This window comes from Lolium rigidum, chromosome 6, assembly GCF_022539505.1.
Source record: "Lolium rigidum isolate FL_2022 chromosome 6, APGP_CSIRO_Lrig_0.1, whole genome shotgun sequence".
Classification (NCBI taxonomy): domain Eukaryota; kingdom Viridiplantae; phylum Streptophyta; class Magnoliopsida; order Poales; family Poaceae; genus Lolium; species Lolium rigidum.
The window spans coordinates 241,677,290-241,682,807 of NC_061513.1; positions in this window are offsets into that span (position 1 = coordinate 241,677,290).

A 5,518-nucleotide genomic window follows, 5' to 3' on the forward strand; every position below is an offset into this window, starting at 1 on the left:
ATAATCCCCCCCCCCCCCGGAAAATCCGGCCTCAGGGACAAAACCGGGTAAATATCCGGCCAAATGTCCGGCCCCTGTCCAGAGCTGCTTTTCTTCTGGTCCTTAGCCGATTTCGAGGGGGCCGGATATTTTGGAAATATCCGGCCCGGATAATCCGGCCCTGGGACAAATCCGGGCAAATATCCGGGAAAATGTCCGGCCCCTATCCAGAAACATACTGAGCCGCACTTCCTCAAGTCCTTAGCCGAAAAACTGGGGGCCGGATATTTTGGAAATATCCAGCCCGGATTATCCGGCCTGATGATCTTTTTGCTGCTTCTTTTGGCGGAACCGACCACATCCCACACACATACAAATGTATCTATATAATCCCTGTACCACTTAAACAAACATTAGTGTATCACATACATTGACATCAAACACACAAAACATAATATGAGAGATGTTCTTTCAATCTCCCCCTTTTTGGTGTTTGATGACAATATACGGATTTGCAAGAGAATCACTATAGAGACAAGCATGATGGTAAAACATAGAGGCACTCCCCCTACATGTGTGAATATAAGTAATTTGCATTTGAATACAAATACACAACACATAGGAGCGAAGTGCCTCAATACAAGAGGTATCCAACATGAGCTCTAACAAGAGACATAGACATATAAGAAGTTGAGATAGGATGCTAGAAATCATACCCATGTGTAGATATATAATACGGAGATATAGCATCACACATAATATAATAACCTTGATCTCAACATATAGAAATCCGAAAACCATAACAATGTCTCACACCACATAGCACATAGTTTTAAACGGAACACAAGCAAACCAAATAGTTCAAACAAGAGGGAACACAAGCAATAAAAGAGTGATAAACGCATATGCTTGTGCCCATAAATGACACCGTATTCCTTTAAAGTTGGCCTCATCCATAACAATTGAGTGCATCCACTTGCGGCGGCAACATATTCGGCTTCGGCGGTGGAGAGAGATATACAATTTTGCTTCTTAGAAGACCAACACACCAAGGACCTACCAAGGAATTGGCAAGCCCCGGAAGTTGATTTCCTATCATCCTTGTCACCCGCCCAATCCGCATCGGTATATCCATTGAGAATAAAACTTGAGCCTTTGGGGTACCAAATACCATATCTTGGGGTATCAACCAAATATCGAAAGATTCTTTTGAGAGCCATCATGTGGCTCTCCTTAGGAGAAGCTTGATACCTTGCACACACACCAACACTCAACACTATGTCCGGTCTAGATGCACAAAGGTAAAGCAAGGATCCAATCATGGAGCGATATACCTTTTGATCCACCTCTTTACCATTGGGATCTAGTGCAAGATGACATTTGGTAACCATAGGAGTGGCCACACCCTTCATCTCGGTCATCTTGAACCTCTTGAGCATGTCTTGGAGATATTTTGCTTGATTGATGAAGGTTCCTTCCCTCAATTGCTTGATCTCAAAACCAAGGAAGAACTTCATCTCTCCCATCTCAAACCTATCGGTCATAAGCTTTGAGAATTCATCATTGAAAGCTTTGTTAGTAGAGCCAAAGATAATATCATCAACATATAATTGGCAAACGAAAAGCTCCCCATTGACCCTCTTAGTAAAAAGAGTGGGGTCGATTAGCCCAACATCAAACCCACGGTCTACCAACAATTCCTTAAGGTGCTCGTACCAAGCTCTAGGAGCTTGTTTGAGACCATAAAGTGCTTTATCAAGCTTGTAGACATGGTTAGGAAAGTTGAGATCGTCGAACCCCGGGGGTTTCTTAACATAAACCTCTTCATGCAAAGGACCATTAAGAAATGCACTTTTCACATCCATTTGTTGTAACTTAAAGTTATGATGCGATGCATAAGCAAGAAGGATACGGATGGACTCAAGGCGAGCCACGGGAGCATAGGTTTCTCCAAAGTCAATTCCCTCAACTTGAGAGAACCCTTGAGCCACCAATCTTTCCTTGTTCCTCACAACATTTACAAACTCATCTTGCTTGTTCTTGAAAATCCATTTAGTGCCTATAACATTGTGGAACCCCTTTGGCTTCTCTACTAAGGTCCACACTTTGTTGCGCTTGAAGTTGTTGAGTTCTTCATGCATAGCTTCCAACCAATCCGAATCTTCAAGGGCTTCAAATACTTTCTTGGGTTCCACTAAGGAGATATAAGCATGATGATTGCTAAAGTTAGCCAATTGCCTTCTTGTGGAAACCTTTGCCCTTACATCACCGAGAACCTTGTCATGAGTGTGTCCACGAAGTTCAAGGTTCCTATCTCTTCTTGCTAGACGACGGGCCTCGATCTCCTCCTTGGTTCTTCTTGGCCTTGGAGGTGTCACTTGATCAACTTGATCATTTGGGTCCCCGTCTTGACCTTCAACATGAGCTTCCTCAATTACTTGAGGTTGCTCATCCTCATGTGCTTGATCTTGAACAATATTCGAAGAAGGGCAAGAGTTGATTGGATCCTCATTGGAGCCATCATGAATGCTTGGTTGATCTTGTCCTTGATCTTGTCCTTGATCTTGCACACAAGAGGGAGGGTCTTGTTCTTGTTCTTGGGTTAGTGCATCATTTGCTTCACTAGGTAGGGTTTGTTGATGTTGAGAAGATGAGGGCTCCACCGTGGTAGAGCATAGTTCTTCCCGAGACGCCACACCGTGTCCCTCAATGGGGCGGAAAAATCCCACACCCATTCTTACTATGGCATCTTGAGGTATTTCATCACCTGCACAAACATCAACTTGTCCCACTTGGGAGCTATCATTTTCTTCGAACTTCACACTACAAGATTCAATGATAATCTTGGAAGATATATCAAAGATTCTATAAGTGTGAGATTCGGCACCGTAACCAACAAATATACCCTCCAAAGCTTTAGGAGCAAATTTAGATAAACGAACTCCTTTGATTTTGTAGAAACACTTACACCCGAACACCTTGAAATATGAGATATTAGGCTTGTTCCCGGTAAGTATTTCATATGGAGTCTTGTTCAAGCCCTTGCGGAGATAGAGCCGGTTAGAAGAGTGACAAGCGGTGGAGATGGCTTCGGCCCAAAAGTTATAGCGGAATTTATACTCCGCCATCATAGATCTTGCCATATCCATAAGAGTCCGGTTCTTCCTCTCCGCAACACCATTTTGTTGAGGGGTGTAAGCAGCGGAATATTGATGTTGAATCCCCTCATCACTAAGAAAATCATTGAGTGTATAGTTCTTGAACTCGGAGCCGTTGTCACTTCTTATTGCCATAATGAGGAGGTTGTGTTGGCGTTGCACCTCGGTGGCAAAGTCAGTGAATATTTGCTGAGTCTCATCTTTCGTCTTGAGAAAGTAGACCCAAGTGTATCTTGAGTAGTCATCAACAATCACCAAGCAATGTTTCTTCGCACCAAGACTTGCATGAGTGACGGGATCAAAGAGATCCACATGGAGGAGCTCCAAGATCCTCTTGGAAGAGATGATAGTCTTGCTTGGATGCGGAGAGTCATGCATTTTGCCTTCAACACAAGCCCTACAAACACGATCTTTGGCAAAAGACACATTTTCCATTAGTCCCACAATATGGTTCCCCTTGTGAAGACTTTGCAAAGTTCTCATGTTGACATGGGCCAAGCGGCGATGCCACAACCAACCCACATCCGCCTTTCCGAATAGGCACATCGCACTTGACGTGGTTTTCCCCGAAAAGTCCACCACATACAAGTTGTGTTCGCGATACCCAACGAAAGCGACTTTTAGAGTCTTGCTCCACAAGAGGACCACAATATCATTATCAATAAAGACGGCGAAACCCATCTTGCCAAGGGCGGAAACGGAAAGTAAATTGTAACCAAGGGTTTTGACAAGCATGACATCCACAAGAGTAATGTTGTGTGCAACCACAACCTTACCAAAACCCAATACCTCGGATGTAGAATTATCGCCAAAGGAGACGGTGATATTGTTTATGTTAGGCCTCAACTCCTTGACGAGGTTCTTGCCGCCGGTCATATGACTTGTACATCCACTATCAAGTACCCATTTTGAACCTCCGCGGCATAGTCCTACATGAGATCAATTCTTGGATTTAGGTACCCATTTCTCAATGGGTCCTCTTTTGTTAGCAACAAGGGTCTTTGGGACCCAAATAGACCAAGCAATATAACCATCATATGGGCCAACATATTTAGCATAAACATCACCATAATAATCTTTAAATAAAACATAGTGAGGGTTAGCAATTCCCGCATCATCATCATTTATGGTTTTGCCCTTGGAGGCTTCACCATTAGTGATGGCTTTCTTCTTCTCTTGTGCGGGCTTGGCCTTTTGCTTGTTTGCCTTCTTTGCCTTGGCATTATAATCAAGGCCCTCCTTCCCATTGTTTGATCTTTGCTTACTCAAAAGATCATCCAAAGAAAGTTTACTTTGGGGAGAGGAGGCCTTAGCAAGTTCATCCTTCAACCTAGCATTTTCCTCAATAATATTTGCATGATCACAAGAAGGAGTAGAGGTGCTAGGTATGTCATATGAAGCGAGCCTAATTTGAAGTTGCTCATAAGACTTGGAGAGGAGAGAGTATTCACTCTTCAAGGCTTTGTGTGCCTTGTCTAAATCATCTAGATCTCTCACAAGTTTCTCATGATCAACACCAAATTTGGTCTTTTCCTTTGAAAGCACTTTAGTCTTAGCTCTAGCAAGATCTCTAGCTTTAGTGAGCTTGTTAATTTTATCTTGAGGATCACCAAGATTTTCTAACCTCTCTTCAAGAGAAGCTATGGTTTCTTGGCTTTCCTCAAGTGCATTTCTAAGAGCATGTAGTTCAAGAGCATCTTCTCTCTCTATTTGGCATTTTTTCTCAAGAGTACCATTTAGTTGAGCCATACGAACCATGAGATTTGAAACATGCTTTTTAGTATTACCTTGTAGGTTAAGAATGAAATCATCAAACTCTAGCATTTCTTGTTTCACTTTTAGACTAGCAAGATCAACCCCTAGATCACTTGAAATGATAGGCATAGAGGGGTTAGGAGATGATACCTCGGAGGATTTAGCCATGAGGCAACTTTCTTCCTCCACATGAATGACCTCATTGGGGGATTCACTTGGTGATGAAGAGTTAGTGGAGACGGAGGCAAGAGCGACCAATCCATTAGAGGTAGCATCTTCTTCATCATCAACATCATCATCTCCGGAGGTATATTCTTCTTGAGTTGATAGCACAATAGATGTGTCCAAGGAGGACCTTGCCATGAAGCAATGTGCATTCTTGATGTGAGGATTCTCATTGGGAGATTCAAAGAGAGATGAAGAGGGAATGTTGGTGGTGACAATGGCGGCCACTTCCTTTGAGCTTTCTTCATCTTCATCATCACTAGAGCTTTCAACTTCATCGGAAGAATATTCTTCCCTAGTCACTAGCACAATTTTTGAGGGCCTCTTGCCCTTCTTGGTCTTGTTGTTGTAGAATTTCTTCTTGGGGGCTTTTGAATATTTGCCCTTTGAGTCTTTGCTCT